Raw genomic sequence first — 27,429 nt, forward strand, 5'->3', positions numbered from 1 at the left:
GATGTGCCAAAAAGTGTGTTGGCCCAGGTTCAGGGTAGATATTCATCTAAACCCACATGTGCAGTGGTTACAATTAGCAGCTTCTTCTACAGCTGAGTCATTGAGTACTTCCCTGTAACAACACAGCTATGTGCATTATAGTCTATCTCGGTGAGTCATTTTGTTCCATACAATCCATTCACGGCTTACATAACTGCCTCTAACTCTGAATTAAAAAAGGAAAACTTAGAGCTAAGCAAGTGAAAACAATTTCACCTCATTACAAGGAAAACAATATACACTACTATAATTAACCTGATTTTGTATTCCCACTGTCTTCAAATCAGTTCAGTCTTTCCAAGATTTTCAGGTGCAATACACTTTTCTTAGAAATCATTAAAATGAGAACAAGCCAGGGCAAATAAACAGCAAAAGATCTTGCGTGCAACCACAAGCATAAGACCGCATGCCATACCCTGAACTCTTTCTATCATTGTTCGTCATGAGTGCTACCTTCAGCCATAACCATGTAATAAATTTCCATTTTTACCGTACAGAGCTCACAGAACTTTCAAAAGAAATTTATGAATTGAAATTGAATTTAATCAAGTGTTTGATAATTACCCAAATTGGTTTGACGTTTTATTGAAAAAAAATATGATGGCAAAAAAAAAGTTAAATAAAACTTTAACAACATTAAATAGAACACCAAGGCAGCCTATTTTCACAGACACACCAAAACAAGAAATTAGCTACTTCACTGATTTCACCATGCAGCATTTTCAAATCTGCGCATGACTATGAGCAAGTGTTAGTGAAACCTCTTGATTTACTTGAAAAAGCTCACATAGACTTTTGTGAGCTCACAATGAGCTCACAAAGCTCACATGAAAAGGGATATAACACCTCTCATTGGCTCCTTCCATGTTCCTACTTACTATAAAAGCAAATTATGTAAAATAGCAAGCTCATCAACACTCTTATCATTCTATTTTTCAAGACTACTGCTTCAAACTCCTAAACAGAAAGCCACCATTTTCCCTAAGGAATGTATCATTTCCCCTTCTATCAGAAAAGAAAATAATGATGGTAGAATACTTTAAACATCTCTAGACTGTATACCAGTTAGAAATACATTCCACCGTGCTTTTGAATGTGGCATCTCTTGACAACACCTCGCATAGGCATACCTAAAGTTACCCTCAAATGAGCTAGCTTGTGCATGGCAGTGATGTAGCCTTAGAAGCACAAATTTTAATGCAATTTACTCAAATCTTCAATGAAACAGTTTCCCTGTTGACATCATTACCTGCTACTCTCCACTGTCTTACATCACCCACTCTTAGAAATTTCCCCTATGTTCCCCACACACAATGCTTTTAGCTTCCTTCCTTCGTTTCACCATGTGTTCACATTTATAGGTAGGGTGCTAGCAAGGCAACATGCCTGTTGGGGCCAAAGCTACACTTGGGGAGCCCCATCTGTGGTACGCAGCATTTCACTGCGGCTCCTTCACACTGTTCTCCAAACTCTGCAGGAAGTTATTACCAAACTGACCCAACTAGGACAGAAAAACAACCAGGTATGATCTGACTATGGACACAAAAAACAGCTGTAGAGCCAAAGGTGGGAGAAGATAAATAATTGCTGGAGAGGCATCCCCCATCCTACAGAGCCAGCTGGTTCCAGCCATCCCTCCTAGGCTGTCATGGTTTAACCCCAGCCGGCAGCTAAGCCCCACCCAGCCACTCGCTCGCTCCCCCCCAGTGGGATGGGGGAGAGAATCAGAAAAGTAAAAGTGAGAAAACTCATGGGTTGAGATAAAGACAGTTCAATAGGGAAAGAAAAAGCCACGCACGCAAGCAAAGCAAAGCAAGGAATTCATTCACTACTTCCCGTGGGCAGGCAGGTGTTCAGCCATCTCCAGGAAAGCAGGGCTCCATCACGCGTAACGGTTACTTGGGAAGACAAACACCATCACTCTGAACGTCCCCCCTTTCCTTCTTCCCCAGCTTTATATGCTGAGCATGACGCCATATGGTATGGAATAGCCCTTTGGCCAGTTGGGGTCAGCTGTCCCAGCTGTGTCCCCTCCCAGCTTCTTGTGCATGGCAATCAGATCATAGCACAGATGGCCTACGGGTTAAGTGGCATGCAGCACTGGGGCATGTTCCAAGATTTTCAAAGCCGAAAACATCTCCAATACAAAGTGATACTCTCAAGGAAAATGGAGTATTTGTGATACCCTTTATCAGGGTAAAATCTTCACTTACCAAAAGAGGCATTTGCAGAGCTTGATCTTTGTGAAAGGGGATGCTAATTTGCTAGAGATGTTTCTCCATGACACAGCATAAATCTTGATTTACAGATGTCCATTTCCTCTGAACTAACTACAGCTTTTACTTTGTTCTTAATTTGATAGGGACTTTTTCAATTCCATTTTTTTCTGTTTCCTTTTTTTGAGGGACAGTTTTCATATTCCTTTAAAATTAGTACAAAACAAAAAAAAAAAAGATCTTCAAGAAAGCAAAGACTACTTTGACAGAAGTTGCAATCTTAGGTAAAATGACAAGCTTCACTCCTAAACTTACTGAATGGTATTTTGAGGACAGGCTCTTTAACAATGCAACAGCTCCTCTGGGAAAGGTTTGGTTCTTGGTTAAGCTGTTCAACCTGGCAAGCTTCCTGACTTTCAGTAACTATTTTCTCTTTTTATGCAAGATTATCATCACCACCACACGCACTTTGTAACTGGTAAAATCTATTCCTCATGTAACAGGTTAACCGCTGAACTGAATGCAGAGGACACTGCTGAGCAAACAGTAAAGGTGTCTGCGCACCATGTTGGCAAAGCAAGCAGCTACTCTAAGAACTTTCTTCATCACTGATCACTGCCTCAGGCCAGATATTGGCAAAACAAACCTACAGAGAAATACTCTGAAAGAGATGCATTTACCCATCCTGCTATTACCTTTTTTTATTATTTTCTGCTATTTCTAGTTTTTAGACTGCAGGAAGAGTCAAAAGTGAAAAAAAAAAAGGTTTTTGAAACTTTTTTGAGCCTTTCTTAAGAGCAGTCATCAACCACTTTGAAAGGAAAGCCACACCAAGAAATCAGTGGCTCTCAGAGAAATCAATGATTGCCACAAATATAGGGCAATCACAGCTAATTTTTCTTACCACAACGAATGCTGACCTGCTTTATATGAATCCACACGCAAGGGTACCATCATTTCCTGGGTCTGTCACTCCTTCTGCCACCGGCAGTGAGGGAAATATTTCTCCCTCTGCCTGGGAAGGGTGCATGTCACCCCTAGCAGAAGCCGCTGACCCAGTATTTGCTGACCTTTCATGTAGTAATAAGAAACTGTGGTTTCTGGCATAGGAAAAGAGGGCTGATGGGTCATGGGGTTTTTTTGCTGTCCCCAGTCACCTGCAAATGCTGACTTCTTCTGCTATAGCTAGCTTTATTAAGGAGGCTAGAAAAATACACCAGGGGGGAAATTCAGGTCTATAATATCACAACAGTCACAATTACCCCAGTTAGCCCTGTATGACCACTATGATGCTATAATATTAATCTTCATTTTACTTTGAAACTCCATTATCCTGTGAATAGCCTTAGGGTCAAGATCTCCAAAGTTAATTATATAGCTAAGCTTTCTTACAGTAGAAAGAACAGGCTCCATGAGGCACAATTATCACTCTTAAAATTAAATCTTTAAAAAATATACAGAAAATACATAAATGTATAAAACTAGAAAGAACAAAACTCATTGTTGTAAAATTAAGAGTAGAAATTAAGAACAGAATTGAATTAATTCTGTTCCTTAAAGAATGGGAAAAATGGATAACTTTAAAAATAAGCTGCATATAGAAGAATGGAGAAAGCCCCTTGTTGGAAAGAGAGTTGCCAGTCTGAGCCTGCCACCTGCATGAAACAGCTGTTAGGGCTCAGACAGACACAGCAGCTGCTCCAAGGCCTCCCCAAAGATGCAAGCCTTAGACATTTTCATTTGAGCACCAAGAAAACAGAATAGCACCACCAAATCAAGTGAATTACCAAGCTAACTGATAATGCATGGCACAAGTCAAAGGATTAAACAAACTATTTTATTCTTTGCCATTACACCCATATTAATCAACTGTATCTACTTTGTATGGAATTTTGTATAACACAGCTGATGTTTTATAGCTTTTTGTTTTCATCATATTGTCTAAACTTCAGGTCAAAATAGCTTCTCTAGGTTCACAAAATAAATTACATTTTATAAGTGAAGTACCATACATTTCATAACTTTTTCCCCATGATTAACAACATTTTTTTTGCTCAGAGCAGACTTAGGTATTTTTAAATTAAACTAGTACTTCCATCATCATGAAACAACTGTGCATCACTTGAGCACAGTACTAGTTTCTTTGTTCCAGAAACTGAATTCAATCAGTTCAGCATGGTTATAAAAGGAAAAATCATTTTCTTGTTTTACTTGGCAGTTTTGAAATATTATTTTCCTTCTAACCAGATGGTAAAAAAGGAGCTAGAAGCTTACATGTATAGATTCGCCCACATGAATGCATTTGGGGACAGGGGAAATGTTATCGTGTAGTACACTCTGTTCAACACACAAATCAATTTCTAGTTTGACGATTTTGATGCTTCAATCTTGAAGCCTCAAAAGAGAAGGAAGGTAACAGCACTGTCTGAAGATAGGAAACTGCAGGATAATTATCAAACAAACTATCAGTTTGTTTGATACTGGTGCAAGGACTGGAGAGATTGAGCTCAGCACAAGGAGCCAGCAGAGCACAAGCACTGCACAGCAGCCTTGAGGGGGAAGCAGCAGTAGCTGTCTGGGGGTTTGGAGGGCAACCAGAAGGCAGCTAATTTACGAAAAGAGATTGGAAATTACTGTTTGGCTAAGATACCTCACTTTGGAAATACCAGGCTTCAAGAAATTTCACAACCATAATGTCTTTCTCTAGTGCTACAGGTTGTTACTATGGAGTAGAAGTGGATAAGGAACTCAGTAATAAATGAGATAACTTCTTTAGTAATTTTGTTGTGCTATGACAATAAGAGGCCACATATTTATACAGTAATGCTTTCTTTAAAACTTGGCATTAGAATATAATAAACACGTCACATTAATGTTACAGTGTAGCAGCACTGATCTATGTAGAAATCCTCTCCTTCTGTACCTTTTCCTCATCTTTGGGAAACGAAAAAAATGTATTTCATTTTCTCACAGACGTAAAATCCCAAGTCGGCTAAAGTTGTACTTCTAAAACAGAAAATCCCTCAATAATCATTAAATGCAACCAAAGACTTATATAGAAAGCCAAATGGCACAGAAAGTAAAGTGCATATCTGAGGGATTAGCTGGCATTCAGGATCAAGGTTCTCATCATACCACATGAAATAAATGTTGCCCCATTTGCACCGTCTTAAATTTAAACACGGAGAATTATTAAACTGTAGATAAATAAACCCTTATTTAGGCTTCAGAAGTTATTTCCATTATCAGCTGCAGCTTCCTGTTTCAGTCATTTTTGTCATGAACGCCACTTAAGTCACTCCATCCTGGGTTTTAGCACATCATCCTGCGACCTGGCTCTGCAGAAGAGACAAGGAAAGGGACTAAACAGCTCTTAATGCTGGGGGTTTTTGGCAGTGATCCTGTGCTTAATACAGCAAGTTCTGAGTGTTGGACCAATCTAATGCTATATTCCTGTCCACATATTCAATAGATGTCTTCTACCACATTTTTTTGTTACCAGAGTACAAATTCTAGTCAATACAGCTAAAAAGTTGAAGCATGATTGTTTTACTCTGTATCGTCCAATTCGTATCAGGGTTTAAAATAGAAATGATGAGTCCCATTCGTCACAAATATTTTGCTTGCTTGTTACTGAATACTGATTTTTTTTATTTTTTCTTTTTTCAGCATTTGTAATTTAAGGGGTTGGGTTTTTTTTTTTTCCCATGGAGACTCTGCACAGCTGCTGATTATTTTTTGGACACAGCAAGTAAAATAGAAACTGAAAAAATATCCTCAGAGTTAGTGAGGCGACAGTAAATGTACAGTGGAAAATCACTGATGTTATCTAATGCCTAGTATCAAGTTATTAGTTAGAATTTAATGCTCCATACATCTGCATGTTACATAGCTTAATATTGAGCAATTTTAGCCTTGATAGTACTTGAAACAGAATTTATACAATCATTCTAATATTTTGCCTCTTGACAGATACAATGAAACCTCACCTCACTTTTGCATTTGTTCCCTCTTGAAAAAGACTATTCTGCTGTAGAAATTCAGTGCTGCGTAACTGCTGATAGCTTTTTTAAATCCTTGTTTTTAAACAGTAAAGCGTATTAGCCTTTTGCGAGTACTCTGCTGCAAGCCAGTGGAATCTCCGCCCCGTTCTGAAGAGAATTATACATTGCATGCCGTCCAAACTTACTCACTTCCTAGGTTTTGGCACTGTTGGTAATTCAAATATCATCAACAGAACTTAAGCGGGGGAGGTAGGGGAGAGGGCGATAAAAAAATACACGGCTTCAACTTTCTCCTGTCTCTACAGTTTCTTTGCAAGACTGCCTTTATCCCCAAACTTGTGAGGCTGCAACCACTATTGCCACCCCCAAGCTGCCACAAAATCGATTAGGTTAAATTGTGCGTATTTAAAGTACTATTTTATGTAAGGACGTAGAGTTTGCTACTTGTTCACAACTGATTATCAGACTAACGTACCAAAAGCAAATTAAGAAAAAAGCAATCCCATAACAAAAAACACCTATGAGTCCCACAGATTTCATTACAGACAATCTTGTGGTGTAAAATGGTAGCTATGCAAAAGTTCAAGAATTTCACAAATCTTAAAAGAAAGCAAATAGTTATATCTTAGTTAAGCTTCCCATTTCTAGAAAGTCAGTCTCATGCTGATCTTCATTTTATAAGGCATTTTATTTTGTATGTCAAACAGAAACACTAAAGGGCCAATCCAAATAACAGATCCTGACTTTTTCCTCCATGTCTATTACTCTTCTTTTCTTGCTTTCATTAAGCCACTGCAGCTCCTTATGTACTGCTTACCACCAGATTTCTTAAACTGCTTTATAATAGCAGCCCATATGTTAGCAGGAACAGCGTACCATGGTCCATTTGCCATCCCACCCGCAGACATCGCTTCTCCCATTGCAACTGCGACAGTCTTAATTACAGCTGTTGTTTTGCCTTAATACAGAGAAGATAGATGTTAAGCATTTAATGGTTTTTAATGCCTTCATTTTTTAATTAATAAAGACGTTGCTGCCTAAATTAGTCTCAGAGTATTTTTAGATGTCTTTTAATACAATTCAGCAGCTGGAACAAAGGACGTGAGCCAAGCATGATGTTTCTAGCCAGTTCACCCTGGGCCAGCATGGTCTGCTGGCTATGAGGGGTGTGTCTTTTGACAGCAACACAGTGGTGGCCTCAAATAACCTCTTAATATACCTCTGGAAATAGGAATTACACAAGATTCTGCAAATATTAAGCTTCCTTCAAGCTCAGAGAAAATACAAATATTTAATATAGCTAACGTTCAGAACAAATATGCCAAATTAAATATTACCCTTTTCAGAGGACTGCTATTTAGCCTATGGCATTTAGGGTCTAATATTTCAAAATTCCTTGACTATTAAGATTTTAGGAAGCAGAAAATTTTAATAGGCTCCTTAACTCCTAGATGATCTTTATTCTTTCTTTATTCTTTTATGTTTTCAAAGCAAACTATTCATAAATAGACATGCATATGTAGAAAACCACAGGAAAAGCACTTGAACAAGTAAAACTTGAGCACTCAGAAATCATGTTGCTGTATCACTTACCCCTTGAGTAGGTCATATGTATTATTCCTGTGTTTATAAAACATCGTCTCCAGCACGATGTCAAAATGTTAAATGAAAAATCCTATATTATCAAAAGGCATACTCCTGTAAATATTCGAGACACTTCTGCTCTTCATGTGGGTGGAAAAAAAAAAAAACAACCCAAACATAAAAAACATACACTTTCCTCTACCCACTATCTCTTGTCATATGAATCCTAGTCTGTAAGTCATAATCGTAAACGTCCACATTTCTCACGTAAAAATTGTGGCAGTACACACACTTCTTTTAAGTGTTTCCCTGAGTTAACACAAGAGTAATTGAAAATAGAATTCCTAGTAAAGGACAAAATGGAAGGATTTGCTTACCCAGTGCTCTGAAGCAGCGCTGCTTAAGCCAGCCAACACATTGGGTTTTGGACATAAGGGTGCGCAAATAATACAGCGTATTCCGGGACAGATAAGATTTCAAGTGAATGACCCTGGGCCACTCCCAAGGTTTGGAAAGGACTGCCAGTCACCTAAACTTTAAATTTTCTGTTCACAACTAAAATACCCACAGACTGTCATTTTATAGAAATATATGTTTGAAGCTCTTCTAGGAAGGATTATAAAACAACATTTCGGATTGTGGATTGGTAGCACGAATACTGCTTCAGGTATTACAGACCTGTAATACTACACTCCTGTTGTGAAAGTCAGTCCCTTTCAGTTACAAGTTATTCCCAAGAACACGACTCCCAAAAAGAAAGGAATTTTATCATAACATTACTATTACTGGTATAAATACATCTAAGTGGAGAATTCATTCAAATGCCATATAAAAATTAATCTGTAAAAGTGTCAATTAGAAGCACCTCATGGATGTGAAAATCACTGACATTTGTGGTTTATAAATTAAACCTGCACTCGTCTAGTTCTGAAAGTACATTTCTTTCCATCCCTGAAGAGGAAAAAAGCCCAATATTTTAAAGATATTCAGCTTTTTAATACAATCAGTAGAAATAGATCAGCAGAATCTTTTAGAAATTTCATACTCATTTTCAACTGCAGAACTGACATATTAATCTTAGAACTAACAAATATCTAAAGAGGTAGAAGGCAGAACAGAGATAGGCAGAAAACTGTCATGTAATCTACAAGACATAATGTGAAAGAAAAACAAAAAGAAAATCTTGTACTACAGGACTTAAGATTTTTTTTTTTTTTCATGGCAGACAAAAGGAAGAAGCCTAGCTCTAGATTGTGAGTATACCAGAAAACCATCTTTGTGGCATCCTAAAAACTCTTTTAATTTTGATGAATGTCTTAGAAATTCATGAATGCGCAAGGGACACTTCAGAGAGCAGTAAATGACCTAACCCAAAGTTTGAGAACAGAAGACATCTTCATGTGCTAAAATGACTTCATTTGTTTTCATAAAACATGGGAGGAACATCTGGCAGGACAGGAAAGGATTCTGGAGCTTTTTAAGGCATCAGAGTTGAAGTTAGCAGGAGGGATTTGGGGGCTGGATTTTTTTCTGATTTCTTGTTTGGCTTTGGCAAAGGGGCACATAACATTTCTGGGACTTAGAGAAAATCAGCTAGAACCTTAGAGTCCAAAACTGGATGGAAAGGATTGCAAGGTTCCTACAAATCTTGAGAAAGTATAGTAGATTAAAGATCTGTGGAGTGTGGATTTTAAGAGATTAAAACAAAAACCTGCAAAACAAGCATCAGTATTATACCACCTGCAACAACTCCATCCATTTGGAAGAAAACACCAAAAAGCTTCTGAGTCAGTAAAACCAACACTTCCATTCTCAGTCCTATGCCTGAGTGACTGGACTGATCCAATCTATTTCTGGCAATTTGTAATGCTTCAAAGGTTATTTATCGGATAGACAATAAATTGAAATAAATTTATTGAAAACAAAATATCTTGATAAAATGAGACAGACAGCTCGGGGAAATAACGTACTCCACTCACTCCGCAGGGATACTTTCAGTACTAACAAAAATCCTGAAAAGCACAATGCAGCTGCCATTGCTCTCATTCCACAGGCTGTACTGAACAAAGAGTAGTGCTAACTACTGGTTAACTAATGGTGATAACCAGCCCATGCTCTGTCTCCCAGGACCCAGCACAGAGCTACACTGTATTGCACAGCATCTCCGATGCCAGCTGTCAGAGAGCTACCCCAGGGCATTTCCCAGGCAGCATTGCCCTACAAAGAGCACCCCTAGCCCTTAGTCTCAGCAGAGCTTCCTGTGCGAGCATGAAAACACTAATATGCTAGACTATTGTCTCCGGATCAACAAATATGTTTTCTTCAAGTATGGAATTGAATATTATTAGTTCCAGCATGGGAGTGTGAAAATAACCTTTCTTCCTAACGATTACATAGTTTTCCATTTGGTAAATAGAACTTTCCTGTTATCCATGTTTCAAAAACAGAACTAAAATTAAAGTCACTGGTTTTGGTTAATTTACCTTACTGGGTTTTCCTTTTATTTAACTCCCAAAACATAAATACTGAGTGGGTGACAGCAGAAATTATAAAGCATGATAACATAACTTATGAGCTAATATACCTGTTATTTTTTCTCCACGTTAGTTTCCAGTTTCTCTGTCCAATAGCATCCAAATTAAAAGTCCAATCATATATCCAATCAAAATTTTCATGGAATACCCAGAAGTCCATTGTTTTAACAACACAGCACTTAGTAATACAATAAAAAGATTTCACTCTGAAGTTTTGTTAACATAGAAATATGTAACTGGTCGAACTACTGAATTCAGAATCCTGCTGGCACCATCAATTTTATCATATGCAACTTCCTGTAATTTACCAAGAACCATTTTAAAACAGCACGTTCCCTTCACTATTCCTACTTTTTCTGTGATACTTCCAATTTGAAGCTGACCTTGCTTACTTGGCTTTAGACTTCTTTTTTTTGAAAAATGTGTTAACACTACCACTCAATTTTCATAAACTAATACCACAAATGCAAATGTAGACGCCATTCCTACTATATGAGTCTAAAATATATCAAGCCAGAGAGTACAATTTTCTGACAGTACTACTGGAATTCCTACCATGCAATAAAATTCTGTAAGAGCATTTAACTGATAGCATACTTTATGTTACCAAATAATAATAACGTTAAATCAAAATGACTGAAGTCCTACTGCACAGCAAGATACAGATAGCTAAAGCTTAAAATTACTAGCAAAGTAATGAAGATAAGTGGATTCTTAAAGAAAGGCATAGTGACAGCAGGAGTTAACTTATCAGACAAACTTTACACTCAGAGATAAAAACAATTACTTTAAGACTTTTAAATCCCTAGGTTAATGTAAGATTGATAAACTAACTTTGTCTTTAATTTGGTAGCTATGTCACACTTTCATGTCAGAAACTATATGTTTCTTCCATATACAATTGAAGCAATTATCTCCATATTACTAGCATTAGACAAAATCAGTCATATTAAATTGATTAAAATGGCCTTTTGACAAAAGTAGGCATAATTAAGTACAAAGAATTATCATTCAGCTGCATCTTTTTACTTGCAAGAATTATGTCTTAGCTTAAAGCTATACAACTATTTTTCAACTAGAAGAATATATAGAAACATTTACGAAAAATCAGCAAGTGGCATGGGGCTACTGTAAACGTATGCAATGAGAAAGGTCATAAACGCAAAGTGACCTCGACTTCTTGCTAAACTGAATCCACAACAGCCCAAAACAACAGTTAACATCTAACTCAGGTGGATGTGAGAAAGCTCATGTGTCTAGAATATGTGCATGCACATGCATGTACCTGTGAAGAATGTAGGTCACATTATGGGAAGCCAGACAGTATCCTAGAAAACAGAGTCCCCAAAAGGACTTTGGGTCTGCATGATATGCAACCTCAAAACCAATGGTTTGGTCCGACAGCAGCCAAGAAGCAGTGCATGCCTTTTGACTCGACTGGCAACTGAGAGGCAGTTCTTGGCCACCTTGTCAGGCTGTGCATACCTCTGGCCACCTCATCAGAGAAGCATTAGGCACATGGATCAAACAGAGCCTGCTCGGTGTCTTATCAGGCTGGCAAGTCATGGAAAACAACGTGGGAGAGAGCTGGGGAAAAGCCCAGGGTACATTGGGGATGCAGCTGGATAGAAACAGTAGAAATTGCTAATGACCCACTTACCAACTGGACATGGAATTAGCAGAATGGTGAATCACCAGGTAAACATGATTTTCAGTGTAATATTATGGCCCAAAAAGTGTAAGCTATTTTAACAGAGGGATGGTGTACAAGTGCAGTAAATATTTTACCTGGTAAACAAACTTAGCAGGCCATTGGCAGAACAGTTAGTTCAGCTTTGAGCTCTCTCAATAGTTAGTTCAGCTTCACGCTCTCTCAATAGAATGCTGACAGACTGGAACAGGTTCAGAAAGGATTTGTGCAAATGCTTTTTCAGGAGTACAACAAGAGACCTGAGGAAGTCAGTATATATAACTTAACAGAAACAATGTTAAACGATTTGATCGTCAATAAAATAGTCACGAGAAAAAGTTTATTCACTGTGTGACTTCTTAGTCCGGCTGACAAAAGACAAAGCAAACAGAAATTGATAACAGGAAAATTAAAACTGGACATAACACACCATTATGGAATAATCCATAATGGAGCTATGCTCCATTTATAATTTATAAATGAAGCTATGCTCCATTTATAATTGGTTATTTACAAAAACACCAATGATCATAAGCTAAGTACTTCTCATTACCTTTTGTCTTTAGAATCTTTTTTGAAAGGAAGCTGTCTGCCAAGTCACTATTCTTTTTCAGGAAAGAGGTACAGCTACTGAGCTATCCTGGATTATTACTATTTTTATTAATTTACATATTAACTAGATGATTCCTAAAGTTCACCAAGAAAGAGACTGTATTCTGCATCCAGAAAAAAAATGAGTTGCAAGTAGACCCTATGCCAGCTTAGGACTATAGAAAGCAAGGAAATGGACAGAACTTTAGTAGGCAGTTAGAAAGAAAGATAAGTGCTTGATGTGACAGTCACAAAAGAGAATTACCAATTGAAAATAGTCCTTTTATGGCCTGCTTAACTCCAGTCCAAAACACTGCATTTGAAACAAACTCAGTCCCTAGATATAAACGGAAGAGAAACAACTGTCGTTGCTCTACAGACCCCACAGAAGAGCAAAGCCTCTCCTTGGAGGTAGTACAAAGGAGACAGGATCTGGAAAAGAGACCATGAGAAAAGAAAATGACTCTTATATGAGTTTATCAGAAGTAGCAGCCAGCAAAAGTTAAGTAGTTTCTTGATCAAAGAAAATAGTAACAATAGTATGTTCTGGAAGAGCAAATCATCTCAATTTCAAGAAAGCTGGAGATAAAACATGTACCTAGCATGGGCAATTGGAATAACAGACTGCTCTAACAATCTTCATCTCTGAAGGCAATGTGGAACCTGTCTTAGCTCTTTCAGAGGATAAATTTGACCAAATCAAGAGATTTTTTTTTTATATTAAGCTCAAATATACACATTCCAGTGCTTTCAGAAAACCTGCTCTACTGTCCATAGCATTTAAGCAAAATTCTTGTTGTAAAACATTCTATGATGTTTAACAAATATAGAAAATAAATCCCAGCAGTCACACAAGACAGTTTCGTAGGATGATTTAATCAGCACACACAAACTGACAGAACATTTTCATTCTCACTGCTTAGTGAGAGGTCAGGATAAACACATCAAGGAGGCAGCCTACATTTCACTGATCCAGCTTCTGTTGGCTGTCCTTAATGCCTGACATTTTGCAGAAGAACTTAGCTTCACCCAAAAACTTGTTAAAGTATTTATGGCAATCAGCTAGTCAGGGAGCACGCTACAGATGACAACAAAAGCTGTCATCACAAGATATGGCCATTCCACTTCTGACCAGGTTTGGTACCAGCTGGAATGACTTTTGCATGTTAAGATCAGCATACTTTCCACTACTTTCTACTTTGGACCTTCAAAGTACCCCAAAAAACCTGTATAAATCCTGAATTGAAAAGACAGGGCAAATTCTTAGCACCTGGTTTCAGTTGGTTCAGATGCCTTGACAGAAATATGCATTATTTTCTGAATGGCACAGGAAATGACAGTAAAGATTCACAGTAATCTCATCATCCTTGAGTTCAGGGTAATCACAAAAGACACACACATAATAAGATTTGACTTGTGGTAAAGTTATCTGAAAAGCAAAAATCTCTTGGCTATACATGATGGACAGATAAATGAACAGTTTTGATCTGCTCACTTGTGTTTTTCCTGTCAACCTATTTCATCTGGCAAAGTCATCTGTCAGTGAAGCAAAAGCAGCTTTCAGGAATGGCATCTTTGGTATTTTCCACTGGGGCAGAACTAAACTTCTGAAGTAATTCTGTATTATGATAATCAATGAGGTGAAATTTAACATGGAGCACTGTACAAATGGTATTAATAACACACCACTGAAGAAGGTATTTACCAAAAATGCAACTCCCAGAAGCACCCTCATCTTCAGCAGAGAAATACTACAACAAAGCAAAAATCCAATGTCAGCACTCAGCAGGAAAAAAGAGAAAGCACCTGACTGGCTCTTCTACCTTATTTGTTTGGAAGACAAGGTAGCTTGGGTTGGGGAAAAAAAGGAAAGAAAATAAAACCCTTAACAGAAATTGTGTCACCATAAAAAAAGACACAAGAAAAAGTGTTGACCAAGTTTCAAAACATAACAAATACTTAGTGATAAGTAGCTACCCAAGAAAAATGATTAGTTTCTTACCAGTATTAGCTAGAGTACACTAGTGTACACATATAGTGTACAGCTATGTATACATCTTTTCCAACACTGGCATCCAACACTCCTTACTTCTTTAACAGTCAACAGTACACTTATCAAATGTAGGTACACTATGCCATTGAATATTATGGCTTTGACATTCTTCAGAATAATGTAAAGGCAGTTTGCTTTCCTGAGAAAATGATGTTTTTTTTTTTTTTCTTCTGAGTGCATGGAATTTCTTCCCTATTATGGAAGCAGTTTAAAAATTGTCTTTTGGTTGGTTTGGAAAAAAATAACTTTTTTTTTCTAATCTTACATAATATCTTCTGCAAGGCTACATAACAAGATTTTATTTGCAGTAAAAAGTCTTAAAAAGCAAAACTCTCTTGGAGATGTATAATAAAATATTATTCAGGAATAGCAAGGAGGTGGTTTAATGGTGCATTTCACACTATAGTTTTAATCTTCCATCACCTTATCAGATACTTAAAAGAAACATATCCTGCAACCAGTTAAATGGTAACTATTTTTGGCATTTCTTATACTGACTTCTGTTTCATTTGTATCATTTTTGTCCTCTCCTTTTAATTAAAGCAGAAAGGGTCAGATTACAACTGAAAAATCAGTGCCTGCAGGTAAAATATGAAAAGCTAAATTTAGGTACGTCACACAAATACAACTGGAAAAAATCTAGTCCACACTGAAATATGCTTTGAGGTATTAGAATAATTTTTTAAATCTTCTAGATCCTGACATTCATTATGCATCTTTTCCCATTTTTCCACTCACCAGACAGTGTACAAGCATCGAGAACGGTATTTTTATTTTTTCCCTATAAAAGTCTTTTCAACAGTACCTATGTCTAGAAAAAATATATTTTTCTCCTGCATACTTGCATATTTCTGTATACAATTTCAATAAAAATAACTCTTAGTAGGAAGCATGAATGAAGAAGAGTGTGACACTTACAGCTGAGTGGCAGGATACAGACTACCAGGAAAAGATAACTAAAGTCAATGGTGAGCACTTGCAAAACGTAAGCCACTTTGGCAGAACCTGATACTGTACTGCAGTCGGGAAACTAGATAACAAAAGGTTGGCAATGTGCATTCTGCTCTTTAATAGAAAAGATGATATCAGATAAGCTAACAGCCAAATAGTCACATTGCGTCTTTCCTCACAATAACATGGACAAGAATACCTGGCAGTACTAAAATTTAATGGTATTTTGTTTGGAAGAAAAACTAATCTGAACTGTATGCTAAGATGACCTTTCATTTAGATAAAACTGAATTTAAAAACTACTCCTTCTGAAAAGAAAGAGATAGCATAATTCATTAAGACAATTTTCTGTAAAACTGATAAGTATCTAGCCATTGTTAGACGTTTCATTGCTATAAAATGTAAGACTATCCCACTAGTAAAACTCATATGGTTTTCTGCATAAGGTCTGCCAACAGACCTTAACTAATGAATTCAAGAAGCAGATATAACACTAAGGTTGTTTTGCAAATATAGCAGTGTTCATGATAATGTTTAGTTTTCCTTTTACCTAAACTTCGTTTGTAGTGTATATTTGAAACAAACCCTTTGAAGGAGCTGAAAATCTTCAGTCTCTCCCATGATATCTCACACAAGTTAATACCTTAAAAGAAAGGTACGTTTTCCCACAAAATTAAGTACTGCACCATGCTTCTTATTTGGGGCCTTGTATTATGATGTACTATGATTAGGGGAAAAAAAGATTTTTCTACACTAGTTACATGTGAACAAGCAGTAAAAGAACCTACACTCAGAAATAACAGCTATACAGCCACTTTAAATCTTTTCTGTTATAGGACTATTTTTAAAGACAAAATAATTTGCTACGTCATTGAGAATTGTGGCATAATATGCTTCCAGTACCTGTAGCTACAGGTAAAAGCTATTTTAAAGTAATTCCCTAGCTTTTGCTTTAAAAAGTGAAAAGAAAATTCAGTTTCTAATATGGACAGCAACAAGGACCATGCATCCATCATCAGGGTTTGTAGCCTGAAATTCTGCCACAGACTTCTGTCAGATGAGATGCAGGACATTAATTGGCAATAGAGGAAAGCTGTTATCCCAGAGAGGGAAACGACCCCTGGAGCTAAGTGCTAACTCCAGCGACAGTCAGGGGAGCCCTGGCCCAATTTCTCTCTCTCTTTTCTCCCACCCTGGAGGTGGGATCTGTGCCACATATTTGTGCCCCCAAAGGAGGGAGAAGGGTTGCTGAGACTATGGTTTTATGGAGTAAGCCTGGCCAGGCTGTCTGCCTCTCCAAGTTTCCCAGGAATTGTGAGAACTTTTTCTCCCAAGAGGCATTCTGAGAGGCTGCAGGGATGTAGTTAAGGATAGGAGGTAGGACTTCACTCACTTGCTTCCCTCCAACTCACATTGCTCTATTTGCTCTGTCAGCTCCCAGCATAATGCAATCTAATGCTTCGGTGGCAGCCTGGGACCCTCTCCCTGGAACAGCCACGTTCAGACATTGATTTGGCAGGTTGACACCCTTTTCCTGAGAAAATTAAGCAAGTGAAGGGAAATGATGTGTCTGAACTGTTTAAACTCAACTAAATTTGAATAAAATTGGATGGGATTAAGAAAAGGTGTTTTTCTAGCTCTAGGGCCTTTTCTCTTCCAAATTTCAAAGATTTGCAATGTAATAGCTTTTCTCTATCCCACCCTCCCCTAAAAGTCAAAGGAATCTTAAAATACCTAACACGATATACAGTCTACATACGGGTGTAGTAATCCACTCCAATTATAAAATTATTGACAGTACATTTGCAGGAATTTGCATTTGAGGATTGTGATCCTCATTCTTTAAGTCTACAATAAGGCACAGAGGGCAAAATGGACAAATGCCATAACACAGACTATGGCACTTGACAGTGCAAGGGGCACCTCTTCAGCAGCAAAGCCCAATTTTCTCCTGAAATCAGTAGCTGAAATCCAGTCTAGAACCTGTCGTGATCAGCGGGTATTACTATTTAACTACGAGGAAGCCTGTGCGAAGTATGTTTGTGAAGCTCAGCCCACTATTCAGCAGACATGTGCTAACACTACAAATAAACGACAGCTTTATTGGCAGGTTCATCAGAGCCTTCATCACAACATGACTGCAACAGCCTAGAATTGCCATCTAAGGCACTTCACGCTCTGCATCACTTCCTAACACCTATAATAATAAAAAAGGCACAGCTACAGTCAGAAAATTTTTTGTCCATATATTTTGTGTACATAGCCTGGAAATATAGTGTAATTAATATTGTATCAATGAGAAATTTTGTACAACAATGCTGAGGAAATAGGGTGGGTTCATTCATACTTATTTGATTATATGTACTTGATAGCTGGAAAAACTTTTTCAGAAAACTCACAAATATTTGCCATTTACTTAAATATTTGCCATTTACAGATGTCAATGTAAGCATAATTCCTGTCCTTGACTTGCTCTTTTCTAAATGCTAGCTATAAAGTACAGTTGGTGATTTGCACAGTGTTTGTAGATTCACACAGAGTTTACAGATTTGTCTTTGTTGCCCAAAGTGATTCTTGTGTTCCAAGTAAGTGGTGGATGGATGAGCAGACAGACGCTATGAATGCCCAGAGAAGACTGAAAGCAATAATATGCAAAGCCAAATTAGGACTGCAATTGGCATGCAGTCTTTCCTCAACTTCCATTATGTCCTAACATTTGTTTTGCGTAAACTTTGTTTTGTTCTTCTATAGAATTTTAATTTTATGCCTCAGTTCTGCGTATCCACTCTTTATTCTGGACCTCTGGAAGTGAACACTAAGTTTCTTGAATGATTTGAAAATATATAAATGCTCACATATTTGATTAGTTATCAAAATAAACAGCTTTCTTGAATCCAAAATGAATTATGAATAAAGGAAAAGAGTAGTTACTAGCTGTTACACAAAAATAGCAATAAGTGTGGATCAAAAACTAACTTCCAGGAAGTACACAATGACAATATAGAAAAGCAAAGTTCATAAGAAAAAAATAATGCCAAAATTATCTAAGGTTTTCATACGTACATTGAGGAAGCCTTTTTTTAAAACTTACTCTTATGGTCTATACATACAAAACCTGAGCACTCACCGACCAAAAAAGAATAATACACAGTTTTACCGTTACTTGCTTTCTATGGTTTAGTAAGACAGTTTTTGGAACTACCATACTGGTTTATTTAATCCGTCACTTCCACTGCACTGAATAAAAAGAGGACTACCCCACAGTCCCACCTCTCCAACCACATCACCAAACACCTTACAGACTACAGAAGGCTATCAGCTGTTGGAAAGAGCTCTTTCCTCCCCATCTGCTTTTCAGGATAAGGAGGTAGCATTACTTTTTTGGGAAGTCTTGGGTTTTCTCTTCTTTGGCATAGAACTCTGACTATTTTTATGAAAAGGAGTGCTTGTTTTTCAGCCATCCTTTCTTTGGAAGGAAGGAAGAAGAGTTTAGCTCTTGCCATCGCATGTTTATTTTTGCTACGAGGATAAAGTTAGTGCCAGGTCCCAGAAGAAATAGATAATACAAAGAGAATTATTGAGGAATAAATTTGTAATGGTTTCTTTTTGAACAGCATTACCTATTTCTAAAAAGGAATATATTTCTTTTTCATAAGTGAATGTGACTGCGGAGCACATGAGCCAGGCCTTCCCTCCACTGAGTTAAGAACATCTTTTTAAAGTCTCTAGGTCTAATGCTAGAGCTCTGCTGAGTTACTGAAAGGGGAGCAGAGAAAGAAAAGGAAACGCCTTCAGGTATGCCTCAGCAGCTCTATTTGAAGATCTCCTCTCTGTTTGTGTGGATCCCAGTAACTGGACAAACTTCAGAGTACCTGTCCAGTTATGCAACAGTTTATCTCAGTCATTGGTGAAGGGCTTGACTCTCAAAATGGACATTTTACAGACCAGAAAATCTTTGGAAAGGGTGCCTCAATATCACTTTTTATTTCCTGTAACCCATTCTTCAATGTGAAAATATCGAGACCTACTAAACATGCAAAAACAGGGAAAAGTGATAACCCGAAAAAAGGGTTACCAAGCTTGTAAAGGTGACGAAACATCCAGTGCACAGAAATTGTGCTTCCAACAGGCTGTCCTTTACAAGGAAGACTCAGAAAAACTGTATCTATCTGTGTAGTGTTAAATCAGCTATGTGAATTCACATGGTAAACAGGCATTTGCACAGCCAGTTTTAAGGAAGGAGAATACCTGATTACTTATCTGGGAAGCCCAGATATTTCCTCTGAACTCAACAGTATCCAAAGCGCATCTCATTTGATCCTAGGCATCTATACTCACTTACCCTTCCAGCAAGAAGAAACAGAAAAACAGGCATCTCAGGCCAAGGGCATGCACCCCTGTAACACAGGTATCCAAAATAGGCAGATCTAATGTCTGACTGATAATTCCACCTCTCTCTTTCAACTCATTATAGCAGGATGAGAGATGACCGGCTTAAACTAAACACCTGTCTTTTAGAAGGCTAACCTTAAGGGCGATAAATGCTATGTTTGGTGTTTCTAATGATTTAGCACATTTCCTTCCCAGTATTTTTCAGATGCAATACAGAAAATGGATACACAACTTTGTGCCTTCTTTGTTGCAGCATAATTACATTCTTCAGCAAAGGCACAAGAGGTAGTGGCCATGTAACTGATATTCCATACACCAGGCAAGTGTGTGCAATTCAGAAAATACAAGATGATACAAACATACATGAGCAGGTGATTTAAAAAAGAAAAGAAAAAATACCCCAAAATAATGTTTTTTGAGATAAAAAAATAGCGCTGCATTAAGTTCCTGTTAAAGAATTCTGCACATTTTAAGATACAATAGCTTGTATCTTTAGACAATGTTTCTAGGATTTGAAATGTTAACCTAACAGTGAACTGAAACGGAGGAGACAAATCAATAGCTTCATGTGCTTTTCTTTTTTTTTTTCTTTTTTTTTTTTTTTTGCATAATAAGTATGTGTCTTAATAATTACTGTTACTACTCAGCAACCTGAATACCTAAAGGGGGTTGCCAAAATTATGTCTTAATCTTTGTAAAACATTGCACAGTCCCCTGAAATAACTTTTGCGGGTAATTAGTAATTTTGGCAACAAAGTTCCACATTGGACATGGGACAGAATCTTCCCTGTAGATTCTTAGACTAATTACCTAAGGAGTGAAAGACCAAACAATTACAAACTTGAAAAAATATTCAGTCTAAAAAAAGCACAGTTAATTTCAGAACTAACTCAAATTGAGAATCAAGATGTGGGCTTAAAATAAAAACTATACTCAACTTTGTTTAAAAGCAATTACAGAAAACAGAATAAAAGTAATTTAATTAAGCTACACATAAAGCTCTGTACATTAGACAAGTTTGTCCTAAGGCCCTGTCAAAAGTTTTATCAGTTACCCCAGTAGGTTCAGAGATATTTAAAAAAATAGCGCGCTCGTGGACTTCCTGGTCTTACACTGCTAAATAAAAAGGGGACCAGAGCAAACAAATTTGAGCACAGGGCATGCGATTATCTGTACTCCCTAACTGTCAGTTCATTCCCTAGCTCTCTTTCAAATTGTTCCAGCTTGCTGTTTCCAAGACACAATGTAAGCACGGTCTTAAATGTAGTTCACTCCAGGGACCGTTTCCCAACAAAACTGCAAACGTGCAGATCCCACCAGCTCAGCTCTCGAGAGGCTCACCTGCCCTCTCCTGACACGCCACAGGGCAAGCAACGTATACTCACGTACACCCTTTGTCTCATGCTATAAAAACCACCACTTCAGTAGACCACAGCACGGCCCTTGCACTATTTAAATACTCTGAACCATCAAGAACACACAATCACAATCATCAATTTGTCCTAAAAGCACAATGTTGGGACTCACTGTGAAGCTGGAAGATGACAAAAACTGCATATTCTTCAGTTGTTAAAGTTTATGAGAAGGGGTCTGAACAGCAGCATTATCTCAAAGTTTAAGCAGGGCTTAAATTCAAGAGTATTTCTTACTCATCTTAAAAGCATCATTTGACATCTCCGAGTACTAGATTACATTTCTGAAAAATGGGCTATACGTTCAGAGAGACACTGCACAGCCTAATTAACATTTAGAAAATGTTTTAAGGTCCTTGGACGAAAAGCAAGATCTCATGCGAATTATGATATCACACCAAGTCTTAATTGGCAAAACTTCAATGACTTCAATTCAGAGGATAACTTAACCTACCCACTAAATTACTGATTTGCCTAAATACAAGGAAGAATCATTCACTCTCCCATTAATGAAAGACAGATTTTCAAATGACACACTCTTGTAGGTGAGAACCATTTAGTTTACCTGGAAACTATCTCCAGAATTGCAGTACTTCAAAGCAGAGCATGAAACACTGGCATATCATTTTTTTTTGGCTCCAGAAGGGTATTCTGAAATTAAGTAAAAGGCCAGAAGCTAAAATGCTTAATCCTCTTACAATTTATTAATCCATTTTATTAAGAACAATAAGGGTATAGCTACATTTTTTTCTTAGGCATATCAAGTAGGAAAAACCTCGTGCTTGACAAATAAAAACCAAGTTCATTAAAACTACATTTTCTACTGAAAATGAAGCCCCTTTAAACACTGCCTTAAGGCAATAGGCTTGGAAACATTTACTTCATCAGCACTCTTAAACAAACTTACTTAACAGTATTTCTCCATTACCATCTACTGTGGGAATCCTTAACTTAACAATATTGTAAATCCCTGAAAAGAAACAGTCAGGATGAAAGGCAAATAGACTAATGCATAATTGACAAAAGGACTAACGTTTAAAGAACCGGTAACACCAAAATCAGGAAAGCTAGGTATAATCCCTAGCACCTTAAAGCAACAAAGCATCCTTACTGCTCCAGGAATGAGAGAATTAAAATAAATTAAAAAAGCAAAAAAAACCCAACCAAAAACCCCAACAAAAACAACAACAACAAAACCCCAAAATCAAACAAAACCAAACAAATCAGAAAACCACCCTCCCAAGGAATTCACAAAATGAGATGCATCTAGATTGTAGCTAGTCGAAACTAAGAAAGCACAAGACATGGTCATGAAGCTCAGCATAAAAAGGATCAACCGCCCCCAATATTAGCCAAACCGACACCAAGTTCCCTTTCCGCGCAGAAAGGCAGGCATTCAGGGGCAAGCTACAAAATCCCATGCCAATCATCAGGTACACTCGCGAAGTGATGGCCCAGGCTCTCCGTGGTTTATTTCCCCTTTGATAGGAGTGATTAAGTCCCATTAGCGTCAACGGGAGGAAGGCATGCATAGCGAGGGTGGAGGCACTCCCTCCAAGCCAAGTGCCGGTGGCACTCGGGCTGCCCGGCAATTAACGCACAACACGGTGATGGAGACAGCAGCTGCGGGAGAGAAAAGAGCTGGGGAAAAAAGAATACATGTATCAGAGAGAAATGGCAGTTTCAAGCACAAGGAAAGCTCGCCATGTCTTTGGGATTTAATCATGCATTTTAAAGGGGAACAGAAAGGAGCAGAGGGGAAAAGATGGGCTCTAACCCAAACAGTATCATGAGCGATAAACAAAAGGGATTGACAATCAGAAACTCTTCCATAGCAGGCAACAAGCTCCGCAAGTTTCCATCATTTCAGACTCAGTGTTGATAAGGGTCAAGAGGAAAATCCTTACTTTTAGGAATGTTTGCTGTAATCTGTTCCTTGAAAAATGACAGCTATGGAATGAATCAAGTAACTGCTGCGAAAAATCATCTGTTCTGCAAAAGGCAACTGGCAACTTCTCTGCCAGCTGGTATTTAAGAGACTATTTTATGTGAAGAAAAACAAAACATAATTTACAGAATACGTTCATCCAAATTCACCAAAAGGTAAAATACATTTATTTTCTTGACTGTAAATTATTAACAATTTCTCCTCTTAGATGCACAAAAACACCAGTATCACAGCTGATCGGCAATTTCTAAATCTGAAAAATATTCTTAGAAATCACGTGTGCAGATTATCAGCGCCAAAATCCATCATGTGGATCCAAGAGAAAAAAATTCATCCACTAGCCTGTTCACCAGTAATCCTTTCAAGTTTATCCCTCAGTGAATACCTAATCAGAGTAGCATGCAGAAAGAGACACAGAAAGGGCCAAATTCTTCTGTGATAGATCCTCAGCGAAATTTGAAAGATAAGTACACACAATTTTAGGACCATTTGTAGCTTCACATTTAATTTAGTAGTTACCTTCCAATCCATTTAAGAATAGCAATTTTGTCTACTTTGTTCTAAGTATTGTAACCTATATTTTATCAATCTGTCACTGTGTAAATACATCTGCTTGGGGAGTTATGTACAGCACATAACACCTGACATTGCAAATCACTGCTTACTCTCAGGTTAAAAAAAAAAAACACCACCACCAAAACAGGATTACAAGGGTGAAATTTGCACATATTAAAATCAATTCACTGTATTTTTATCTTCTAAATATGCAGAAAGAGTGATCTCTATATACACCTACAAAGCACAAATTATACACCTACAAAGCACAAATTAAAAATTTGGTGACATAAATATTTATTTTACAGTTCCACTAACCGCAGAAGTTTTTTCCACAAACTGTTGATCAGAGGTTCTGAAACAAATATAACTTCAAGCTTGATCTCAGAAGCGTAATGCAGAGGGATGCGTAATCTCTATTTGAACCAAACATTGCACATCCAACTAATGTACTGAGACAAATTCTGATCCTGCAAATATCTAGGTACAAGAACATCCAACGGAACTGGCCAAGGATGTCAACAGAAGCTCTATTTATTGACTTATGCTAAGTGCCCACAAGAGAAAAATCTGCTTATCTTCTTATCTTTATTGATAACATGCTTAGAAAGTCAGAGGGAGCGGACCATGCCTACCACTTCTATTCAACAGCACTCACCAGGCCCACCTTAGCTACTCAGATGATTTGACTACAGCTGCAGAGCAAGAGGAAGAATAGTTCAAGTCACAAGCGCAAGCTATTATCTTTCTGTTTTAGCAAACATACAAAAATTAATTTCATATAAAGTGGTTAGCGACAGGAATTTTTGAAACATCTTATCTCAGCAGGCCCTTATTCACAGCAAAAAGGCTTCTGTTTCATCAGCTAAGCTGGATCAAATAATGTTTGACAAACAAGAGTCTTCACTATAAAAATTAAGTGGCTTACTCAGACCATCCATGTAATTTAAAGAATTAGACTTGTTTCTAATACCTACAGAATAAGAGATTTAACTTAAAGCATGTGCTCACAGTTTTTATAATGAGATGCTTTAATTATAAAAAAAAAATACTTCTGCTGCTTTTTGCAATCTTTCTCTGAATTTGTATAATCAATTCAGCCTCGTTAACGTTTCACACGCTCTACCTTATTCAGGTTTCCTCTTATTCCAAACACGGAAACACTGCTGATAGAAATCAGACACCTAGACAGAAGCTCAGATCAGTGTTTAGTAAGCATGCTTTCAAAATATCCCCATTTTGAGAAGCACTCTTTATAAAGCAGACCTAAATTCCATCTAAAACCAAACTAATTTAAATTTCAGTAGAACTACTATCTGTGTTAGCCTGTTCCCTACTCTGCCAAATCAGGTCACCTCAATGGTAGCATTCAGTCAGTCTTTCCCTTGGCTTATCCTCGAAAAAACTCTATTTGTGCTAAATGGTAGGTAGGCATATTCTCAAATATTTGAAAGCTCAGCCAAGAACTGTATCTCACAAATCACACCAATGGATGTTCAATATGCATTTTATTGTTCATATGTTCCAAAATCGAAAAAAGTCATAAAACTAAATGCTTGTAGTAAATTAGACAAAAAGAAATGCAATTACTCATACATACTTGGTAAGAGCTACTTTTTAATTCAACTGGGTAGACAAAAATGAATGTACTTCTCCACAAATACTGCTTCAGAAAGATCCTCCCTATCAGAACATATTCTATGTATAACGTCACTGTGATTTCACTACATTGACCTAGTGTTTCACATGAGTGCAAAGTAAGAGATTTCCAAACCAAACAAGCTAAAATAAAATGTGGTGACATATTTATTCATCTCTCAGCTGAAGCTCTTAAGTGGTAACCAGTTTACTATCAACATTCCTATAACTTTTAAGATGCTTTGTCTTCTCTTCCCATCATCCTACACAGAGCCCCTCAGAACATAAATGCACATCCATTCAGCATTTGGCACCACTGACAGGTGAGGGGGAGATGGGCTAGCAACCTTTTTTTCATGCCAAAGCTATTCTTAGTTGTACTATCAAGGTACTATCAAGTTGTCCTATCAACTAACAACCTTATCTTAATCTATAATTTTCTACTGTGTTTACAATAAAGCATTAAGAAGAAACTTCATATAAGAACCTTCAATTGTATCTGAGAGGGTTGTTTTAACAACTAATTTGACTAATTAATGCTGTTTACACACCAAGTTTGCTGGAGTTTTTTGCTTTAAGAATGGCTTGTGTTGATTTAACTTTGAAACATTAGCATAAGGTGCTCTTAAACTGAAGCAAGAATGTCTAAAGAAGGCAATGCCTCCTTTAACCAAACTGATCTCTAAACCTACTTAATTTAATCACTACACTTTTCTTGTGTACACAAGGCCTTTGTGTTACCACAGCCTCTTGAAAAGGTGTAGGCTTTAAGGATGCTGAGAGAAGCAGCTTGATGGACCATGCATCCAATGAACTGCAGTTTAGGTACACAAGGCTTTGTTTGATTACTCCCCCCTAACCAGCTTGCCCTGTACTAGCAGCTGTTAGGACAGTTATATTTGCATGACAAGGAAGAAGAGATTTTTAACCATTCTGTTCGTAGGATGAGAAAAAATGGATACCCATTTTGCCACCACACTGAACGAAAACATTATAACTTAGGCAAGCCATGGCTGGAGAGATCAATATTTTTTCCAAAATCTATTCAGGCACCACATGAACACACACACAGAGAAAAACATAAAAGCATTACTCAGCGAAAAATTTACACTTGGCAAAAGGGATTTCATTTGCCACAGACTATGCCTAAGCAAAACGAACGAAAGAATATCTATGTAAAAGCAAATTTCATGTACAAGCAATCTGCATACTGGAGCTTTTCTCCAGTAGCACTTGCCTTTTTCCATATAATAAAAGCCTCTGTGGATGACAGTGCACACACACTCCTGTTATAACGCCTTGGGAGAAAACCATAATTCAGTGAGGCTGGGCCCCACCTCACTTCCTTCACTGACAGGTGCCTGACAATCCTTGTGCCAAGGGCATGCAGCTGTGTCTTCCCCTCTCCTCCTGGGAGAGTTAACACTATCCTCACCAGCCACTGGACAACCCACATGGCTTGTAAAGAACTCTATACACCTCCTTCCCATGTAACTTGTCTCTTGGGAGGTCTCTAGTTTCTTAGCCTTTTGAATCTCACAGTGTTTTGCTTCCAGGCTGCTCTATATCCTCCTTTCCAATCCCTTTTATAGCTTCTGCAGTTTTTTATATTTGTGTAAAATATGAGAGATGGCTCCGTTAATCTATTGGTTTCTCCCTTACTATTCTATTCCCTTACTTTTATTTTCACATCCAGATCAATAAACGTCAAAGTGAGATATTTCTCTCTTTTTTTCCTATTTTATACCTACCATCCCCGTGTCTATTCTCTCTCAGATTTTTCTCTCCTGCCTTTGGTTTTTCCCCTTTCACCTCACCTTCC

General features: G+C 37.6%; 1 protein-coding gene across 2 annotated transcripts in view; it reads right to left on the reverse strand.

Annotated features, from left to right (window-relative positions):
* Positions 1 to 27,429, reverse strand: part of TLL1 (tolloid like 1) — a 142,319-nt gene that overhangs the window by 85,993 nt on the left and 28,897 nt on the right. The window lies entirely within an intron of this gene.

Source organism: Mycteria americana, chromosome 4, assembly GCF_035582795.1.
Source record: "Mycteria americana isolate JAX WOST 10 ecotype Jacksonville Zoo and Gardens chromosome 4, USCA_MyAme_1.0, whole genome shotgun sequence".
Classification (NCBI taxonomy): domain Eukaryota; kingdom Metazoa; phylum Chordata; class Aves; order Ciconiiformes; family Ciconiidae; genus Mycteria; species Mycteria americana.